The sequence below is a fragment of the Mya arenaria genome, chromosome 17 (genome assembly GCF_026914265.1).
Source record: "Mya arenaria isolate MELC-2E11 chromosome 17, ASM2691426v1".
NCBI lineage: Eukaryota > Metazoa > Mollusca > Bivalvia > Myida > Myidae > Mya > Mya arenaria.
Window position 1 is genome coordinate 20,345,242 of NC_069138.1, and position 23,831 is coordinate 20,369,072.

The 23,831-nt window shown below is 35.2% G+C and overlaps 1 long non-coding RNA gene across 1 annotated transcript; it reads left to right on the forward strand.

Annotated features, from left to right (window-relative positions):
* Positions 1 to 1,073: 1,073 nt before the first annotated feature.
* LOC128223056 (uncharacterized) lies at positions 1,074 to 6,709 on the forward strand. Its single transcript, XR_008259280.1, has 3 exons — positions 1,074 to 1,141; positions 1,779 to 1,898; positions 6,483 to 6,709. It is a non-coding gene; the product is annotated as an uncharacterized LOC128223056 (long non-coding RNA).
* The last annotated feature ends 17,122 nt before the right edge of the window (positions 6,710 to 23,831 follow it).

The following is a 23,831-nucleotide window of genomic DNA, read 5'->3' on the forward strand; positions in this document are numbered from 1 at the left end:
AAAACGCTTAAACAATACGTTCATCTTATGCTAATGCATCAGTCAATTGTAACCACGCCCCCAACCAGGTATTACCTCCCAAATGGCCCGCAGTGCCGAATGAATGCGGTGGTTTTGCTTTCGGGGTACGGGAGCATTTGACGGGGATTTTACCAGCAGTTTGTCCCCGTAGGACTGAGATTTTACCTTGGATGGGCTGGACCGACAGTCAAAGTCCCCGCTCCTCCCCGAGCCTGGAGGGGGGGGGGGGGGGACGTGGTTACAGTTGACTGGTGCATAATAATGGTGAATTGGTTGTATCGGAATAATGATAGTCTAGATTTTGACAATATCATTCCATTAGTGAAACTATTTATGTCCGAATATATCAATGAAGCCATCTTGTTGAGATTTGATAAACAATTACGTTGCTTTGCAAAATGTATAAAATACAGAAACCGTACAAGCGCTTTCTTTCATAGGATCCTCTTGCGGAAACAGTTACTCGGATTGCTCGCTATATCCATTAGAAGACTGCCACAAACCGGATACTATGGGTGACATGTGGGACAATTGTAAAGGATATTGTAATCTGTGCTTAGGTGAGGTGAAACACTTGAACTGGGGTATGCCATACACGTATAAATGCACTAATAACCCTCATTGTGACGATTGATCAGATATAGATAACTTAAATGTAGTATTCATCAGATATGTCAACAAATTTTTAAAGTTAGTTCCAGATTGTTTGTAAAAACAGGTTTATAACAGGTTTTTAAAACCAGAATAAAGGTAATTAAACTACCCTGGTGTGAAGATTTCAAGCTTTTTGATATTTAATACAATAAGATTATTGTGTTTTATCCTCGCCAAATGATTTACGTACACCAAATACCAGGACAATATTTTTATTTTCGTTCTTGTTATGTTGGTATTTTTGTGTGATATTTGAGAATGTGTGCTCTATTTGTGCATTGTTTGTCCCTCGTTCGGTACACTTAAGGCTTTAAACAGGGTTTTCTTCTTTTGTTTCGTCTACTGGGATAGTTCCTGTAGTTTCCATTAACTATTGATAAATGTATTTTATATATTTCAGAACCAAGACCAACAACACCAACAACGCCAACAACGACTACTGTTGCTACGGTCACAGAGGATCCAAGTAAAGTTTTCTTTATTTTGTTTTTAACTATTGATAAGTAGTTTCGGTGGCGATGGCCGAGTGGTTAGGGTATCGCACATTCAATAAGAGGCTCCTGGGCTCGATCCCAACTCGGAGCTTGTTCGATGATGGTAATGGTGATAACCAAGGCATCGTAAATGTTCCTCAATTTATGTACATAACATTGTTTAGAACTGTACATACGTGTGTCGCCCGAAGGCTCTACGGCTCAACTTACTCGATCTGCATTGATTGCAGTGAATTTGCTAACGGAAATTTTTGTCAAAATATTAGTACCAGTCTATATCACGCGATATTACATTTATTGAGCTACAAAAAACTTTTCCGAAAACAATTATAAATATTTCACAAGAATTAAGCTCGTTTTAAGCATTACTCGATAATTTCTCAAGTGATGATTTAGGACGCAGATCAGTAAAACTTTTCACTGCCTCCACCGTCCGTTTTCAAAAAAAGGAGAATGTCAGACTGATGTAGATGGAAGTTTGTTTCAATTCGGAAACTAAAGTACTGTAACGTAGGAAACGGACTCAAGCATAATTTGCATTTAAACACATACCGTGTTTACTCCTAATTTATTAAAAATAAAATAATTTGTATGATAATTATTTTTCAGAGACATCGTGCGGAAATAGTTACGCCAGTTGCGAGTTTTTCCCACTTGATGACTGTAAAGACCCAGATAAAGCGGAGAACATGTGGACGGACTGTCGGGCATATTGCTCACTGTGTCAAGGTTATTGATTCGTGTGGTGTTTATTGTCGGGCATATTGCTCACTGTGTCAAGGTTATTGATTGTGTGGTGTTTATTGTCGGGCATATTGCTCACTGTGTCAAGGTTATTGATTTGTGTGGTGTTATTTGTCGGGCATATTGCTCACTGTGTCAAGGTTATTGATTTGTGTGGTGTTTATTGTCGGGCATATTGCTCACTGTGTCAAGGTTATTGATTCGTGTGGTGTTTATTGTCGGGCATATTGCTCACTGTGTCAAGGTTATTGCTTTATGTGGTGTTATTTGTCGGGCATATTGCTCACTATGTCAAGGTTATTGATTTGTGTGGTGTTTATTGTCGGACATGTTGCTCACTGTGTCAAGGTTATTGGTTTGTGAGGTGTTTATTGTCGGGCATATTGCTTACTGTGTCAAGGTTATTGGTTTGTGTGGTGTTCATTATCGGGCATACTGTTCACTCGTTCAAGGTTATTGGTTTGTGTGGTGTTTATTGTCAGACACACTGCTCTCTGTGTCAAGGTAATTGGTTTGTGTGATGTTTATTGTCGGGCATATTGCTTACTGTGTCTAGGTTTTTGAGTTGTGTTTTTTTTTTATTGTCGAGCATATTGCTCACTGTGCCAAGTTTATTGGTTTGTGTGGTGTTTATAGTGGGGCATATTGTTCACTATGTCAAGTTTATTGGTTTGTGTGGTGTTAATTGTCATACATACTGCTTACTGTGTCAAGGTTACTGGTTTGTTTTGTATTTTTTGTCGGGCAAATTGCTTTCTGTGTCAAGGTTATTGATTTCTGTGGTGTTTATTGTCAGACATACTGCTCCCTGTGTCAAGGTAATTGGTTTGTATGGTGTTTATTGTCGGATAGATTGCTCACTGTTTTTAGGTTATTGATTTGTGTTTTTTATTGCTCCCTGTGTCAAGTTTATTGGTTTGTGTGTTGTTTATTGTCGGGCATATTTCTCACTGTGTCAAGTTTATTGGTGTATGTGGTGTTTATTGTCGGGCATATTGCTCACTATGTCAAGGTAACTGGTTGGTGTGGTGTTTATTTTCGGACATATTGCACACCGTGTCAAGTTTTCGGGTTTTTGTGGTGTTTATTGTCGGGCATATTGCTCAATGTGTCAAGGTTCCTGATTTTTGTGATGTTTGTTGTCGTACATATTGCTCACACTGTGAAGGTTACGGGTTTGTGTGATGTTTGTTGTTGTACATATTGCTCACTCTTTCAAGGTTACTGGTTTGTGTGGTGTTTAATGTCGGGCATATTGCTCACTGTGTCAAGGTTTTTGGTTTGTGTGGTGTTTATTGTCGGGCATATTATTCAATGTGTCAAGGTTACTGCATTGTGTGGTGTTTATTGTCGGGCATATTGCTCCCTGTGTCAAGGTACTGGTTAGTGTGGTGTTTATTGTCGGGCATATTGCTTACTGTGTCTAGGTTATTGAGTTGTGTGTTTTTTTATTGTCGGGCATATTGCTCACTGTGCCAAGTTTATTGGTTTTTGTGGTGTTTTTAGTGGGACATATTGTTCACTATGTCAAGTTTATTGGTTTGTGTGGTGTTAATTGTCATACATACTGCTTACTGTGTCAAGGTTACTGGTTTGTTTTGTATTTTTGTCGGACAAATTGTTTTCTGTGTCAAGGTTATTGATTTCTGTGGTGTTTATTGTCAGACATACTGCTCCCTGTGTCAAGGTATTTGGTTTGTATGTTGTTTATTGTCGGATATATTACTCACTGTTTTTAGGTTATTGATTTGTGTTGTTTATTGTCGGGTATATTGCTCACTGTGTCAAGTTTATTGGTGTGTGTGGTGTTTATTGTCGGGCATATTGCTCACTATATCAAGGTAACTGGTTTGTGTGGTGTTTATTTTCGGACATATTGCACACCGTGTCAAATTTTCGGGTTTTTGTGGTGTTTATTGTCGGGCATATTGCTCAATGTGCTAAGTTTCCTGATTTTTGTGATGTTTGTTGTCGTACATATTGCTCACACTGTGAAGGTTACGGGTTTGCGTGATATTTGTTGTTGTACATATTGCTTACTCTTTCAAGGATACTGGTTTGTGTGGTGTTTAATGTCGGGCATATTGCTCACTGTGTCAAGGTTTTTGGTTTGTGTGGTGTTTATTATCGGGCATATTATTCACTGTGTCAAGGTTACTGCATTGTGTGGTGTTTATTGTCGGGCATATTGCTCCCTGTGTCAAGGTACTGGTTAGTGTGGTGTTTATTGTCGGGCATATTGCTAACTGTGTCAAGATTTCTGGTTTGTGTGGTGTTTATTGTCGGGCATATTGCTAACCTCGTCTAGATAATTAGTCTGTGTCCTGTTTTTTGTCGGGCAAATTGCTGCTTGTGTCAAGGTACTGGTTTGTGTATTGTTTATTGTTGGGCAAATTGCTGCCTGTGTCAAGGTTCTGGTTTGTGTGGTGTTTCTTGTCGGACATATTGCTCACTTTGTCAAGGTTACTGGTTTTGTGATGTTTTTGTCGGACAGATTGATCACTGTGTCAAGGTTACTGTTTTGTGTAGTATTCATTGTTTGGATAATTGCACACTGTGTCCATGTTATTGGTTTGTGTGGTGTTTTTTTTGTCGGAGATATTGCTCACTGTGTCACGTTATTGATTAGTGTGGTGTTTATTGTCGGACATATTGCATACCGTGTCAACATTATTGATTTGTGAAGTGTTTATTGTCGGGCATATTGCTTACTGTACAACGTTATTGGTTTGTGAGGTGTTCATTGTCGGGCATATTGCTCACTGTGTCAAGGTTATTGGTTTGTGAGGTGTTCATTGTCGTGCATATTGCTCCCTGTGTCAAGGTTATTGGTTTGTGAGGTGTTCATTGTCGGGCATATTGCTCACTGTGTCAATGTTATTGGTTTGTGAAGTGTTCATTGTCGGGCATATTGCTCACTGTGTCAAGGTTATTGGTTTGTGAGGTGTTCATTGCCGTGCATATTATTCCCTGTGTCAAGGTTATTGGATTGTGAGTGGTTCATTGTCGGGCATATTGCTTACTGTGTCAAGGTTAATGATTTGTGAGGTGTTCATTTTCGGGCATATTGCTTACTGTGTCAATATTATTTTTTGTGAGGTGTTCATTGTCGGCATATTGATTCCTGTGTCAAGGTTATTGGTTTGTGAGGTGTTCATTGTGGGGCAAATTGCTTACTGTGTCAAGGTTATTGGTTTGTGAGGTGTTCATTGTCGTGCATATTCCTTACTGTGTCAAGGTTATTGGTTTGTGAGGTGTTCATTGTCGGGCATATTGCTTACTGTGTCAATGTTATTGATTTGTGTGGTGTTTAATGTCGGGTATATTGCTCACTGTGTCAAGGTTATTGATGTTTGTGGTGTTTATTGTCGGGCATATTGCTTACTGTGTCAAGGTTATTGCTTTGTGTGGTGTTATTTGTCGGGCATATTGCTCACTGTGTCAAGGTTTTTGATTTGTATGGTGTTTATTGTCGGGCATGTTGCTCACTGTGTCAAGGTTATTGGTTTGTGGGGTGTTCATTGTCTGGCATATTGCTCCCTGTGTCAAGGTTATTGGTTTGTGAGGTGTTCATTGTCGTGCATATTGCTCACTGTGTCAAGGTTATTGGTTTGTGAGGTGTTCATTTTCGGGCATATTGCTGACTGTGTCAAGGTTATTGGTTTGTGAGGTGTTCATTGTCGGGCATATTGCTCACTGTGTCACGGTTATTGGTTTGAGAGGTGTTCATTGTCGAGCTTATTGCTCCCTGTGTCAAGGTTATTGGTTTGTGAGGTGTTCATTGTCGGGCATATTGCTTACTGTGTCAAGGTTATTGGTTTTTGAGGTGTTCATTGTCCGGCATATTGCTTACTGTGTCAATGTTATTGGTTTGTGAGGTGTTCATTGTCCTGCATATTTCTCACTGTGTCAAGGTGTTTTGTTTGTGTGATGTTTATTGTCGGGCTTATTGCTCACTTTGTCAACGTTATTGGTTTGTGAGGTGTTTATTGTCGGACATATTGCTCACTCTGTTAAGGTTATTGGTTTGTGAGGTGTTTATTGCCGGGCATATTGCTTGCTGTGTTTACGTTATTGGTTTGTGAGGTGTTTATTGTCGGGCATATTGCTCACTGTGAACTATGTTCTTGTTTTCCTAAAAACAATAACACCGAATCTTATTATATCTTGCTTTATCTTTTTTTTTGTTAAATTATTTTGTAATAAGAGCATAAAATTAAGGCTGTAGGGTAGCTTTAGGTTGATTAAAAACACTGCATTAAGGCATGTTTGAATGCAGATTTTTGACGTATCAGTTACAGTTTATAACGACACCATCTATAGTTAAGGTTAATAGTGCAACACTTATATTCAGCCAATGAGATCCATATTCAATACAAACCACGGTTCAACGCTAAGAATTGTTGATTACCAAGTTTACTGACTCGACGTCATTTTTAGATTATCCATCAATTGAATTTAAGTTAAAATCTAAGACATTAAGCAAAATCTAAATGACTTAGTATTACGTAATCATAAAGATGTTACCAACTATGATCTGCATTTGATTTTATTTTCATGTTTTTACAGAGCCAAAGCCGACGAAGTGTGAGGATACAATGGTAGGGTGCGCTGATTTTGCCTCATTCGTCTGTGCTTCTGAAGACATGAAGGACCAGTGTCAAAAAACTTGCGGATTGTGCCCCAAATAAATGTTCAAAATAAAAATATGTAATCAAAATCTAAAAATTCTATTTATTATAGTATTTGCTTAGAGTGCAGTTTTAGATGTTTATTAAATAAACCTTTGCAATCTACGTATGAGACCTCTTGTAAATAAGTCACAATAAAGGATTTATAACATTAAATACGTGGGCTGTGTCCCATAAAAATCTGCAATCAAAATCTAACACTTTTATTTCATAATTAAATTTGTATGCAGTGCAGTTTGAGATGTTTGTTTAATATACTTTTACAGTCAATATATGACACCTCTTGTTAATAAGTCACTTAAAAAGGAGCTATACCATTAAATGCGTTAGTTGTGCCCCACTTTGATTGTTTTTACTAGTCCGACGTAGCTAATATTTTAATAATTATTGTTATATGACTATACCCCCAGCAGGGCTATTGAAAATGTGTCTTCTTACGGTTGTAAGCGGACCGTGCACGAGAATTTCGAGTAATCCCACTAGCCGATACATTGTATTTATAAAGGCCATGACAATAATCTAATGTTTATCTTTCTGAAAAATATTTCTATTTATCTATAAATATCTGTATTTATTTATGCCATCCATCCATCCATCCATCCATCCATCCATCCATCCATCCACCCACCCACTTTCTTTCCTTACATACGTAAGAAGCCGTTTCGCTAGGACGAACAACAATTTTGTCCGAGGCGAAGCTGAATCTATTACATAAATGTTCGAACTAGTGTGAGGTTATGGCTATACAAACTAGCTTAAGCCCTCATGAAAACTTACCGGCGTTCATCAACTTTGCAGATAGTCGGTTTTCTACTTTATCACAACAAAAGTCACGTGATTGGCAGCCGTGCCTCAGTAGACGCGTGTTCCACAACTCGTGTGGGAGGGACGTTAAATGGGTGTCTTGTGTGACAGTGGTATACACTGGTGCACGTTAAAGAACCAGGGTAGCTCCAACCAGGATTACATTCTGCCTGTGCACTATGCTCCAGAAAACTAAAATGACTAACACTCTTAACGGAGCACTCGCCGAATGGGCAAGGCCCGAATGCGAGTATAAATAAGCTTACACACACACACTCTTCAAGTCTTTTGGTGTCTGGATTTGACTGTGCCTTATAGTGAAGGTGTGATGGCGTCAAGGCGGGGTCAAGCCATAATTAAACCATTAGGCTCGGGCAGACCTTGATCAACTCAAATAATCATAAAAAACATCGAATTATAACTGATCATCTTAAATTTCATTGTTGTTATTTTACATTAGGACATTGACACTTCTTATCATTCAGTCAAAGTTGTCAAAAATAAATGCCGCTAAATAAAGGAAAATTAGTTGGCGATTTAAAATTTAAACCAGGGGAGAGTTGAATAACAAATTGAAACAGAATCGATACTTTATTTTACAGAAAGAAACGTTGTTTGAGCAGGAACACTTCACAGACAAAACAAACCATTAAACTCAAACATTTATCCCATCAGCGTCAGATAGTTTTGTTGTATCTGCCAAAGACGTCAATATAAATGTTTGCTGTGCAATAATGGCTTTGCAATTTATGACATCGATTATAACGAAGGTAAAGAAACATCCGAAATGATGTTAAAGGATGAACTAAGATAACGATTCAAGAGAGGAAGTTGTATTCATAATTTCCATAAAAAATTATTTCCAAAGCAGTAAATTTAAAGGAAAGATTTTAAATGTAACGTTTAATCGCCGCTAAAGTATATTGCAGGCCCGATTGTTCAAAACATTCAAAATATCAACTTTAATCTATTTGTTAAGGAGTTAAAGTGAACTCTCAGCGTTAAATGATAAGTGTTTTTGCTCACTCACAAATTGGCTTGGCAACGAGCTTTTTTAAAACCTTGTTAAACTTGATTAAGTAATTTTACTTTTTTATTTTTATATGACCACACGCCTTGCTGATATTCGTTTGAACAGTATTTTGTAAATACACGCCTAGAATAAATCAATTTTCAGTAGCGTAACTAACACTTTGACAAAATAGAACATTTGTCAAAACACTTTAAATTAATTACTACGAGTAAAATCTCAGTTTAGCTTTTGAAAAAGATACATATAAAAACAAGCCTTTTGTTCACATTTCACTCGAATATATTTCTTTCGGTGTCTGTCGCACGAGAACGAATTTTCCTGAAACCTTTGTTTACTGTTAGCCCTAACACAAATCAGTTGTTCAGTTTTAAGGCGTACGCTTACGGCCTTAAAGTGGTCATCAACGAATGCCCTGACCCAAATCAGTTGTTTATTCTTAAGGCGTACGCTTACGGCCTTAAAAGGTCATTAACGAATGCCTTGACACAAATCAGTTTTTCAATCTTAAGGCGTACGCGTACGGCTTTAAGGTGGTCATCAACTAATATTTTAACGTTTTTTCTGCTCGACGCAAGTTTCTGATCTTCACTTTGACATGCAGCTGCAACTTATCCAAGTTCAAGATCTAGCATGTATTGCATGAAGACCTCCAGCCCATACACACATATGCATACACTCAATTATAAACAACGAGAGTGATGACACATAAAGCAAATATGAGATGTTTCAGACAAAATGAAACTTCTTCAATGCAGATGTTACCCAGAAAAGGGTTGCCATGGAAGATGTAAATATATCAAGCTGAAAAACTATGCACTGTTCTTTGTCGGTGTTGTGGCACTTGCGAACGGGATTGACGGTTGGGCCAAAAATTGAGTCATTCCCTATTCGCATTTTGTAGGACATCAATGTCGATAATCTAAACATAAGTGCATAATGCATACATGTCTTTACAGAATTTAATGTATGTGTACAAGTTAAAATATTAAATTTTGAAATTCTTTAATTAATTCTTGGAAACTCTCATCAATTATATTGTTGACAGTGTAAACAATGTAATTATTAACCGGTTCCCAGAATCAATATATGATTATATTTATATCCTACTGCTGTAAGACATGATATACTTATGCCATGTTGTCAACAATTTCATCGGGTTTGACTATTTTATCGTTTCAATGGAAGCAATATCGTTAAATAACTTGTAATGTTCTCTTTTTTTATTTTTCTGATTCGATATGCTAAAAATCGTTAAGTGTATAAAACAAATTGTGTCATTATATATTTAAAACATTGTTAAAATTCAAATAATGACACTTATAGGAATGTTCGTAAATATTTGGCGGTCATAATGAAAGTTACAAAACGGATCTCGGTCTTAAAATGTTTCAATGTCCTTTTTCTCATGTGGGCCAAGTTCGGTGCTTTTCCCATTTTTCAAGTGTTTTGGTGACTTCATTGTCGATTTGACATGACTTCATTTGTATCGAAAACAGAGTCCGGATACATTAGTCTTAAGGGTGCCATTTTAAGAAGTATCAATCCATACACGATTGAAATATTTTCTACAAAAGTTTTTTCTCATAGGAACAAGAATAAAAACAAAGTTATGACACTTCAAACAAACGTTTAAAACAGTTTAAAGGTCCTTTATCCTTTTGTTCATCACATGAATGCGCTTTGTTTATTATCGATCATCTAACGACACTTATTGTAGGCCAACCAGAAGAGATTGTGTTTAATATTGTTTCCGTTAAAACAGCACTTTTTTATTTTAAACGCGTTTGATCTTAATTCCTGTACTGGGTAAAGTGGGGAAGGCCAAACCGTACTTAAAATCTCGATTAACCTGTCATGTTTTATTTGCGAACATGTGCTTCTACAGCTATGTTGTCAGCGTTTACATTGCTGTTTTAGGAACTTGCTTTGGAGAAAATTACCTTTTAATTGAATCAGTTAATACGACTTCGTTTGAAAAACTCACCTCTCCCAGATGTCAAATTTTATTATATTGTTGCAGAAATACTTTACTGCATCACCGATGTCGGACGTAATACTATTCCTGCAGAAATCGTTTGCTGCATTATCGATATCAAAAGTTATGATATTGTTGTAGAAGTCCTATTCTGCACCACCGATGTCAAACTTTATACTACAGTTGTAAGAATTCTTTGCTGCACCAACGATAACAAACCTTTGCTGCATCACCGATGTCAAACGATATACTATTGTTTCAGGAATCATTTGTTGCACCACCAATAGCGCACATAAGCTGCACCACCGATGACAAACACTATACTATTGTAACATGATTGCTTTGTTTTGGTATCTAATTTATTTAGCCGCTAATATGATTTTTTTTTTATGCAGGTATCGTTAATCGTTGTTAATCAACTTATGAACTGGTACGATGCAGAGGCATATTGTAATACCAACTTTAATGGACTCGCGGTGATTCTAAATGCGACTGTAAACGAGGTACTGAAACAGGCAATTGAAGCGTCTGGTTTCTCAGGACCGTTCTGGAGCGCTGGGAAGGTGTGGGAGCGCGGAGTATGGTATTGGAAATTTAAAGGTTGAGTGATTCACATATTTTGATTACCACAGAATATTGGTTTCAGAAATCTGGATTCGAATGGATCGTTCTGTTGACTTTGATTTTATGATAATTTAGAATTGAATGATTATTTATTTCCCTAAAACATCCAGTTCTCGGTAATTGTGTTGTAGGTCAATGTTAAAAAAAGCGCGACTGGACAACTATAAACTGTCATTTTGTACAAAAAAAGATATTGCATATATATGGGATCTGTATCGGGTAGTCATTTAATACACAGTTTTATCCAACGAATTAATAAAATGTGTAAGTATGCGAGCCTCGGTTGAGCTTCTAAAATATAGCCTTTGAGAGATGTCTGATGATTATTGCGATGTTTGGCCGAATATTCCAAACTGACAAAGCATGGCTATTTAGCCTATTTAAATACAAATTTAGGGACCAAGGTATTTTGCAATATCAATGAAGGTTTTCATTTAAAAAGGTCATCATTGGCTAAAATGTGTTAAACCTGATCTCGCTTTATATTATAGCACAAGTTTGAGTAAAACGTGAATGTTAAAAAATGTTGCAAAGTTTATTTTGGTAGAGAATTTCATTTGGCATTTTAAATGGTCGGATAAATCATTCAGATTTTTGTAACATTTTGCATGGAGATTTGATTGACAATACAGTATTTACGCTTAGAAATAATTTTGTTATGTTGGCAATTGCGAGATCCTAAAAAAACTAAATAATATGTCCTGCAATTTGCATTAAACGTTTTTGAATAGAAGGAAAATCGAACATCCCTAGTGTTTATGTTTTTGTTATTGATCATTACATATTTGTATTTAAAATATAATTTTCCTTTTTTAAGATGGGTCGTATGAAGAAATCCAGTGGAGCAACTGGAACACGGGTGAACCGCCTTATGGTAGTATGTGGTGTATGCAAATATTAGACGGCACAAGTGACTACGCTTGGGGAAATATATCGTGTAGCACCGCACTCTTCTTTCTTTGTTCGATTTAAAATGAACTTTACATTGTTTGTTCATTTTTTCTTCAACCAATGTTTGTTTTCTTTCAAATATTATTAAATATGCTATTATTTGTTAAACCTTATTCACATGTTGCTTTTTTAAAATAAAGACATCGATTTGGAATAACTAGTGAAACACCAAAATAAAATATCTCTTTTCTTAGAGATATAATCAACTTCTAGATGGCAGTTACCGTGGTTTCATAGAGAAGAGTATTGATTTTGTAAAAAGTGTTGACTTCCGTTAAGAAAGAAACAAGAAGTGTTTTCACTTCACCTGTAAATTAACCGCAACTGTGTGTATAAGACGTATCTACGTGAATTATTGATATAACCAACATTTTCTTGAACTTACCATGTCCTAAACAAAACATATGCCTATACTAGAAATACTAAGGTTGCTTTGTTTTTGTCTTATGTTAGAATAAAAATTATCCACTCTGCATAGAACTTTGTCGTTCTTTAATATTGTATTGTATACAGGATAGAAATACATAAATGCACACACAAAATCCGTGTTTATATCCCGTTCATATGATACCACATGCATGATCTTTAAAAAACAACGAACATTAAAGTGTTTTTATCAATTTTGTTAACGAGTTAAACAAAGGTCAAGAAGCAGTGAGACAAGGACGTGTTTTGTTTAAAAGTTTTTGGTTTTTTTCTGCTGAGAAATTTTAATAATCCAGCGAAATGGCAAGGGTCATTCAAGTCCAGATCCCTTTATACTGCTACTATTGTGCTCATATATTGAAATAAACATCAAAATCAGCCGATGAAAAAACTAGAAATATTTGAAGAATTGAAATATTGCCGTCAAATTCCGAAAAGGGTTGTTTTTTTAATAACCAAGTCACGGATCACAGCTTTCACCTGATATGATAAAACAAATTATGATTTTATTTGCTGACGCTGTAGCATTTCTGTCTGGTACTGTTAAATGTCTACAATTGCAATATAACATGTTATATGAATATTGTTTTTATTAGAAACTAACTGTTATTATTATACCTCACGTGACCTGCCCATGTTAAACTCTCATATACATGCTAAGAAACTAAAAATAGAAATTTCAATAAATCGGAAAAATCATAATATGACTTAATAATAACGCCGGAAATTTTTTATCACTTCATTATCATAGCTGAAAATTATGTTCTTTGATATAATTGGCTTACACCTCGGATTACATCAAAGTTCTCGGGTAACGATTATCTGCTATCACCCTCCATGTAACCTGATATATATATATATATATATGTATACTATCGCTTAAAATACGAATATCGTCCATTATTAAATAGCTCCAGATTGATATTACATTTGGCTAAAATGTTTCAAACTTGATCTTTCTTCAAATTCTAGAACAAGTTTAGTAGAATTGTGGCAAATGTTTCAAAATTATATTGAAATAAAGAAGTTTTTTATTTATTTTTTTAAAACATACTTCTGTTTAAATTCTTTATTAACCTTTCCAAGACGGGACAAATGAGACCTTCTCATGGACCAACTGGAACATAGGAATGCCTCCCAGTTTAAGGGCGGGGTGTAAACAAATTTTGGACAGTAAGTCAAACTACGCCTGGGGACGTACGTCGTCTAGCACCGAGTTGTCCTTCCTTTGTTTGATTTAAAAAAAACTACAACAACACTCATTGTGTGTTTCATATATTTTCGATAAAGGATTTGAAATGTTATCAAGTTTTCTGGACTGTGTTTAACATATGGTAGTTTTAAAAACAAAAAACATCGATTTAGATTTTTTAATTTGCCATTGACCAACAAAAAAGCTCCTTTCTTAGAGATATGAGCAAAATCGCAATGCCAGTAACTATGTTTATATAGACAATTATATTGATTTTGTAGACTATTGTTTAAAATCCTTGAAGCACACTTTATTGACATTAAATTTGGCGGGTTATACGATATAGATCTAACGACGTTTTATGTATTAGCGAATGGAATGGAGAATTATCAGTTTAATTTGAAGCTTATCTGCATTCCTTTGAATAGAATATTTCATGTTCTTTCGAAATCATTAAAGTCTGGCAGCCGAAGTCGACACCCTGTATGACGTTGAATAGAAACTTTTGGACGTCTAGGCACTCTTATGACATAATTGATGTGACCGTGTTTTCTTTATCCAAGACGGTGTCCAAGATGGCCACCGCTTGGTTCAAGTGTACAAGAATCATACAAACAGGTGCATGAATCATGGCTTTTTGTGTCGAAAGTCATTACAGTTTCAGAATGAATATGAATACAATGTGTAATAATGTATCAAAGATAGGAAATAATATATTTGATAAAAAGCGAAAAGACTAATATAATATCCACCCAAAACACATATAGCCTCAACCCGTCCCCACAACGAAAATAACACTTAAGTAATAGTTAAAAGACATTAAGTCAAATTATACTGATTAGGAAAAATCCGAAATGGCCACCAAGCACGTGAATGACAAAACTTGATAAGAATCCCCTTGTTTGTTATTTTTATGACCAAATCAATTGTTTTCCTTACAAATATTCCCCTACATAAATTGATACTATTATGGAGAATTTGTAATATGCAATTGCATAACACATTCAGTCGACTTGGACTTATATGTAAAGAGAACACTGCTTTGTTGTAATGTTTGGTGGGTTGCATATTGAAATTGCAGGCCTAATAACCCTTGTTAATTGGTTGCAACACAATGGTTTGACATACGTTTTAGAACAGGCTGGTAATACAAATTCCTTTCTTAAGCCATCATATGTTGGCAACTCGTTCAACCATATCAGGTAACATCATGTGCCGTGTACTGTCTGATGTATAGGACACTCCTTGCCAGAGATGAACCACATATTTGTAATAGAACATTTGAAAACAGGCAATCTCAAAATAAATTTTGTTTCTTTTCTGTTTCGATCGATCACGATGAGACTTGAAAATACTGCCATGTTGCTTGTAAAAATGTTTTTGCTTTGTATAAGGGAGCTTTTGTGCCTGGTGTTCATTGGTTATTTTCGTTCTTGGCAATCCACAGTATGCTCATTGAATTCCAGTGGATCTTGGTGTATATAGAACCCAAGACGGTGTTCGTCCGTACTTATAAGATCAGTTTGTTGTACGCAAAAGTCAACAACGCCACACGACCTGGAGTAGCCAGATCTTTGCATGTATTTCATGCTTACTCGAATTTGTTGAAACATGAGCAAAGAAAGGGTCCTGATATTCGCCACTGTGAACAACAAAGCTTTGCACACAAGAATTAAGATTCATGTTCTTGCATTGAACGATTGAGGTCATTGAGGTCATTGGGAACCCATTTAGTAACCCCTTGGGAGATCTTCTAGTCTTAGATAGTAGAACTGTCGTAGATTCAAGTATTATTGAAAATGTGAAGATCATAGAGCAGGCGGGCAAGGATCAATACACAATGTTTGCGTTAGCTGAGTGTTTAGAAAGGAAACTGAAACCTCTTAGAGGTACCATTTAGCAAAAAAAGTCCCGTCTTAAAGTAGACAAACTCCAAAATACATATCGAATGGAAGTCAGCAGAATAATTCTTAAATACTGTTTTTCTCCTCTTTTGAAAGCTGTATGTTACATGCTAAGGTCGTTGCAACCTTATACAGTTTTTTGTCTCATATTTGGTTAAAAGGTTATCCTTGTGCATTGTCTAGAAATCCATTCAAAAGTCACCCTTGAACAACCTCCAGTTAACACCATAGTTATGGACGAATCATTAATAGTAAACATGTTCAAACCGACAAAGTTGGTCAAACATTCCAAAATTACTCCAGAAATGTCAACCTATATATAACTCGTAAGCTTTTAACTCTAAGGTGTGGATGTGGTTTGGAATGTTAATGATCCATATAATCTGAAATCTGCAGTACGGATGCATAGAGGGTCAGGCGTCAGACGAAGGGTCCTTCCAGACCCGAACATCCAAGGTAAATGGGATTAATGTTTGAGAGTTGAGATAAAACAGTACAATTCAATAGCTTGACTGATCAAAATGTCAATGTTCATTTTTGGAGTTGATGAACTGTGGGCAGCCTTTCGTGATGGTGAATACCTAAGATATATAGATATTCATTGTATTGTCCAATCCTAAAGGGGCTGCACTCCGTTTGATGAAATCGCGAATTTTTTTGCCGAAATCTGACATTAACTTGGTATCGATGCATTGAAACTTACTAACTGAAGTACCACATAGGTTACAATTAATTTATTTTTCGCAGTTGTTTCGTATATTTCCATTAAACAAGATTACTAGGTATGTCTACCCAGTAGAATTCATTCCTTATGCGTAATAATACGTCGATATTATCATGTGATATTACCAAGTTAGGTATATAGCTTAAATAGTCTTATTTTTTTCATTTTGGTATTTTTTTTATAATTTTGATATCAAAGAGTAAATCATTTTACTAAATAATTGTCCTAAGATTCGTTACAGAAAAAAACTTTTGGGTGCCAATCTGGTGTATAGTCCCTTTAAGGTGAGTAAGATATCTGCATATTGCAGAGGTAAGAAAAATGCTTTGGAAATTTAGAATATTCGATGATGCCACACCGCAACTTCAATCCTGCATCCCAATCTTTAGATTCAGTTCTACAAAAAATGCAAACAACTTAGCAGCAGCAGGGGTATATGATGCTCGATTTTAACTTTGCACACAAAAGGGTTAATCAATTAATTCTATTCCAACCTCTTCTGAAGCATTGCTGGAGCATACCAACAAGCAATTGTTCAATTTTGAAGTTGTGCCCAGATTTACTTTCCATTAGAATGGGACTGAAAGAATTCTAAATGAGAAACGTTCTGACCATGACTTTTACAGGCTGAAATTCTATGCACTATTCTTTGTCGGTATGGTGGCACCTACGACATAGATTGTGGGTTCGGCCATACTTTTAGTCATTCCATATTCACATTTTGAACACCATCACTATAGATAGTATCTAAACATAAATGCATACTTATTACATAATCTTTTTACAGAATTTAATGTAAATGTATAAGTTAATGTTAATTCTTAGAAACTTATATCAATTATTTAGTTTATATCATACTGCTGTAACACATGATGAAATTTTGCCATGTTATCACCAATTAGATCCGGTTTGACCTTCTTATCGTTTCTATGGAAACAATATTTTTACATTACGTATATTGTTCTCTTTTTCTGCATCAATTTGTTAAATGCCGTTAACTAAATAAAACAAATTGGGTCAATATATGCTTCAATAAAAGTTTAAATTTGAATAATTGATAATTCAATAACTATAAGTCAACCATAATGAAAGTTACAAAACGGTTCTTGGTCTTAGAATGTTTCCTAGTCTTTTCTCACATGTATGCCAATTGTGATGCTTTTTCTATTTTTTGAAGTGTTTGGTGATTTTATTGACGATTTGACTGGAGTGCATTTGTATCAAAAACAAAATCCGGATACATTAGTTTTAATGGCGACTATTATTTAAAGTATCAATCCATACACGATTAAAGTATCTTTTACAAATGTGGTCTCTCATATTCACAATAATAGTTATATTTATGAAACTTCAAACAAACGTTAACGAATAGTTAAAGGTCATTAAGCCTTTTGTTCATCACATGAATGTGCTTTGTTAATAACCGATCATATTTTCGACACCTATTGGACGCAAACCGGAAGATATTGGGTTTAATATTTGTTCCATTCAAACACACTTTGTTTTTGAATTTCGAAAGCGTCTGATCTTGAAATGAGGGGGGGGGGGGGGGAGTAAACCGCACATAAAAGCTCGATGAACCTGTCTGAGGTCTTAGTTTCATATTGTTGTTTAATTTGCAGACATGGGCTTCTACAGATACGTTGTCAGCGTTTTCATTGCACTTTTAGGAACATGTTTCGGCGGAAGTTACATTTTAATTGAATCAGTTAATACGACTCTGTTTGAAAAACTCACCTCTCCCAGTTTACTGTCATGCTCGAGTCGATGCGAAATTAATACCGACTGCCATGCCTTTGCATACCATACTCACACAGGGGCTTGTGATCTCGGGACGCAATTTTACGGGCATGAAACGCTGTGGTCTGGTAATGGCACTGTGGTTTTTAGTCTAGCTAGCTTACCAACTACCACAGCAACAGTTAGCGAGTCGACAGTCTCGTATGAGGAAGGTGTTACCACAGCAACAACCACTTCACTTGTAACAGAATCCGCATATTTGAATACAACGACGTCGACGGCGACTTCAACAGCAGCAACTTTAACAACAACAACAACAACAACAACAACAGCAACAACAACAAATGCAGAAATTACAACAGAGAGTTTGACCAGTCAGGTATGTTTGAATAGTGTAAACGAGATAAATGGGTTTTATTAACCCTTAAACTCTTAACCTTGCCATTTAAGTCATGGCATGGCTAACTTAGATTGTTCTGGATTTAACAGTTTTTTGAGGTAAAATCACCTTTGTTATATATTTTATGATTTCATCCATGTATCTGAGACGTTTAACTGTGCATTTGAATTAAAATCAATGGAAAAAAGCAATTATTAAGTTCTTAAGTCATTTTGTCAATTTTGCTTCAATTACGAACATTAATTATTATTATTAAATCCACTAAAGACGTTTTATGAATAGCGGACTGTAATTTTATATAAACGAATATTTACCAGAAAACAACATAAATTTGATAACAAATTAATTTTTTAAACATTTCTTTTCATAAAAATATATTAAGACGATACACATATGTTGTCTTTAATATTGGAACAACATTTTTCCATGCTGAAAGTCACATCTGCCTTGATTGACTGCGGCGACTTGGATGATGTTTGATTGAAATTTGGTTTATTTCGCAGCTCGCACTAATATATTCATAAGAAATGTTTATTTTACTCGGGGTAGAAACGTTGCCTGAAAAATGGAAACAAATTTCACAGAGTGAGTGGGAGAGGGTGTGGTGAATATTTGTAGCGTACTTAAACAACTAAGTGTTTTAACATTTGTCGATATCTTAATATACCTCAATATTTTCAAACATAACAAAAAAAAAACCCTCTATGAAATAACTTACATTTTCGGAGAGGCAGTAATTTCACGGGTTTAATCAAATTATAGCGAAGACAGTGCGGGATTAAAGAAACATCCGGGGACAAATTTGATTTTGCAATGCTTACATACTTATTTATGAACTAAGATGCTTCCTCTGTCTATAATAGGAGGTTGCTGATAAGTTTGCTCCTACGTAATTAATAATATCCCTTAACAGGAAGAGATGATGACTGTACTCTAAAGATAACATTATCCAAAGATAAGCGAACGCTGTGTGGACTTAGAAGTATATAATATGACAGTTGTCTCCCGTGATCAAAGTGGTATAAGAAACGCTGCAGATTTTAATCCAAGCATTTATGCCATACTGTAGTATTGACTTTCGTAAAGAGCCAACCTTTGCTTGTGAAATCCAGCTTTTAATTCGAAAACAAATCAACACAAAGACATTCTGAAAAAAACAACCCACAACAACAACATAAACTCACTCAAGCAATAGACAAGACATTCTTTCATATGTTTTAATGTATGGAACAAAACCAAATGTATTATTCCTAAATAACACATTGTACATCTCACGTAACACTAGAATAAAAAAATATTCTAAAGATTCTTTCACACAAAGCACCCATCACATTATCTAGAATATATCTCACATCTTTAGTATGTGGCATCTTTCGAAACAACAAAATGCTGATTTGAACAACTGTTTCAAAGAGTGATGAGTGTGGTTCGAGTCAACCTGCGAAACTTACAAAATACATTTTTATCAGATTATTTCAGCCCAACTGCAATATGTTTGCTTGCCTGAAATGTTATACTTTATTAGTGTTTTCAAGGAAAAACAAAAGGTCCACATGAGACTAACGGCACATAGTTGAATATCCGTTTTGGTTAACAATATCATATTTGATCTAAACAAGTTTCTCCATTCATGCAAATTTCATTGCTGCAATACGGATAAAATCATTATACTATTGTTGGCTGAAACTTTTCATGCACCATCCATAACATAAGTGAACACTGTTGTTGCAAGAATCCTTTGATGCACCACCGATTGCAAACGTTATACTGTTGTTGCAGGAATACTTTTATGCATCACCGATGTCAAATTTATACTATTGTTACATGTTGCAGGTATCCGTTGCTGCACCACATATGACAAACCTTTGCTGCACCACCGATGACAAACCTTTGCTGCCTTTGCTGCATCACCGTCATCAATTGTTTTACTATTTTTGCAGACATCCTTTTCCTCACTACCGTTATCAAAAGTTATACAATTGTTGCAGGAATCCTTTGATCAGTACCGATGTCAAAAGTTAAACTATTGTTGCATGTTGCAGGAATCCTTTGCTGCACCACCGATGAGAATCCTTTGCTGCACTACCGATGGCAAATGTTTTACCATTATTGCAGGAATCCTTTGTTGCATCACCGATGTCAAACGTTATAGTATTGTTGCGTGAATCCTTTGTTGCACAACCGATGTCAAATGTTTTACTTTTTTTGCAGGAATCCTTTGCTGCACCACCGATAACAAACCTTTGCTGTGCACCACCGATGTCAAATATTGTACTATTGTTGCAGGAATCCTTTGTTACAGCGCTGATGACAAACGTTATTTAGTTGCTTAGGTATCGTATCCTTAGCCGCTAGTTAAATAAAACAATCTATTTATGCAGGTATCATTTATCGTTGTTAATCAACTTCTGAACTGGGCCAATGCAGAGGCATATTGTAATATCAACTTCAAGGGACTCGCAGTGATCCTTAACGCGAATGACCAAGAGGTACTGAAACAGACAATTGAAGCCTCAGGTCACTCAGGACCGTTCTGGAGCGCTGGGAAGGTGGGAATGTACGGATGGTGGTATTGGAAATTTAAAGGTAAAGTGATTCACAAACTTTGATTGTTTGATTGCCACAATAGTTTTGGTTCAAGAAATCAGGATTATAATCGATCGTTTTGTTGACTTCGATTGTATGATATTTTAGAATAATACGATTATTTATTTCTCAGAAACATGCATTTCTTGATAATTGTGTTTTACGAACATTTATTTTAATAGTGCGCGTCTGAACAATAATTAACTGTCATATTGCATGAAATGATAAGGTAGGAAAAATATTGCATTAATATAGGATCCCTTACGGGTCGTCATATAACATACAATATTTTTCAACGAGTTCAGGAAGTAAGAGAGCGAGCCTTGGTCGAGATTACTAAGATAATTTCTTGGCGTATTAAATAAAACTGTAGACTGTTTGATGACGAGCATCAGTTGCTCTTGATCACATGTCATTTCCCGTTAATTTTGTTCACACATACCTACCTGTTTCACCTGCTGTTATGATTGATTGCATATCACAACCTGACAAAGTATTGCTCCCACGCTACATGCATTGCCGATATGTAGTTCCCGGAAGAATTTAAACAACATTCAGTAAGAATCGCCACATAATCATTTAACTTTTAACGCAATTATCTTACTTTAAAATGATGAAATAACACCAGGTAAGATGACGTCAGTTATGATTATTACGTCATTTTCTGTTTACAGAAAAAGGCGAATGTTTTAAGATTTTTTTTCACTTATGATTAAAATGAACAGTTAACGATTTAATGCCAGCAAAAAACATAACAAAGTAATAAACATATGCTTGATAATACCCATTAACAAATTGTTCTTTCCATTTAATTTTTTTACGTATGTGCGGATAGATTTTGTCATATTACACATGTATAATGCAAAACAATACGCTAGGACTTTCATGTTGTAATAATAATAATGTTTGTGTTACGTTCTCAGTTTTGATTTGACACGATTTATTTGTGTAATTGTTCACAGTTAATTTGATATCGCTCTACATACAAAATATCGTGCACTATCAAATAGTTATTATTTTGTGTAGCTTCTATTTCAAGACTGTTGCGTTTTACGGACTTCAGAACCAAGGTTGTGTTGATAACAAAATACTATCACAATTGCCTAAAATATTTCAAACTTGATCTCTCTTCATAAGGTAGAACAAGTTCAGTAGGATATATCAGCGAATAATTAAAAAAATGCTTGAACGTTTATTTAGATAGAGAAATTCGTAGAAATTTATGAATGGAAAATATCAAAAATGGAAATTTGATTTAAAACAGGCGCCAAATGCATTGGATTTTCAAAATATCTTAGTTAGAACAATTCAAATTATACTAGTGTTGTTGTGTTTTAAAATAAAATTAAAAAACAACAACAAACAACAACACTAAAACAACAACGACAACAATTAAGTTTAACTTTGCTAAGAAAAAGCTCTAAAAATCATATATAGGCTTAGAAATAAACATAGAGAAGTTGACAATTGTGAATGATAAACTGGAACATTAGTCATTAATTATTCTACAAAATACTAAACACACAACAACTTAAGTTTTTTCTCAATTTTCATCTTAAGATATTTCACTCTAACAATCTATTTTACCTTTTCAAGACGGGACTGATGATACATTCTCATGGACCAACTGGAACAGTGGGGAGCCGCCCGCTCTTGGATTTGGATGTTGTATGCAAATTTTGGACAGTACAATTAACTACGCATGGGAATGTTCGCAGTGTAGCACTGCAAGATTGTTTCTTTGTTTGATTTAAAAAAAAAAGTTTTCATTTTGTGTTTCATATATTTCTTAGTCAACGGCTTTTCGTTCAAATGTTATCAAATTTGCTTGACTTTGTTAAAATTGATCTCCATTCATATGTAAGTTTTAAGAATTTAGATATCGATTTAGAATTATTTTTTAATTTGCCATGGAACACCAAAATGAAATATCTCCTTCTAAGAGAAATTAGCAACTGCGCAATGCCAGTTACTGGGGTAACATGTAAAATACATAATTTTGTAGAATAATGTTAAGTTGTGGCATCCTTGAAGTAAAGCAGTCCCAACAAGAAATCATTTATTTTTTATCTAAATAAGCTGTAACTATGTGTATATGACGTCTTTTCTTGAATTTCTTTTAATTTTCTTAAACCATTCATGTCCTATATAAACACATGCTTATATTAGAAATAGAGTATGTTTTTGTTTCAGTAAAAATAAAAACTTGTCCTCCCCGTTCCTAAGGCTTATTCGTTTTGTAATTCAAGCTTTATTGCACCAAGGATAGTTAAACACACAGAATAAGTGTTTTTATACCGTTCATAAGATATAACATGATTGGTCATTTATAAAGCAAATGCGAGTTAACGAGTTTTCTAAAACAGATATAAACGGACAGTTGCGTGTTTGACAATTATACCGCTTAGAAATATACAGAACAATATATTTTGAGACCAATGAAAACAGAGCAATATAATACAAAATATGTATGATGCAAAACATGCAAGGTCATAGAAAACCGGAAATCATGAATGCCGTCAACATCACGCAGCAATAACGTCTTTATATACGTTTTATTTTTAACTTTTATCAGGATTTTCATGAGATGTCATTATAAAATAGTAGCAATTTGTAGTGTAATGTGGCGACATTTTATGTTGTTGCCAATTAAATTGGAGGAAAAATATGTTTAACTTGTAACTTTCCTGCATTCCTTTGAATACAATCGTTCACCATTAACTCTGGCAGCCGTAGTCGAAATCCTGCATGGCGGTGTTTATATATTTCAGTAATCTAGGTTGACAATTTTGGTTGCCTGATTTATCAAAATATCGGAAATAGTATTAAACCTTATTTAGCTATGATTTAGTGAAGTCTTGAACATGC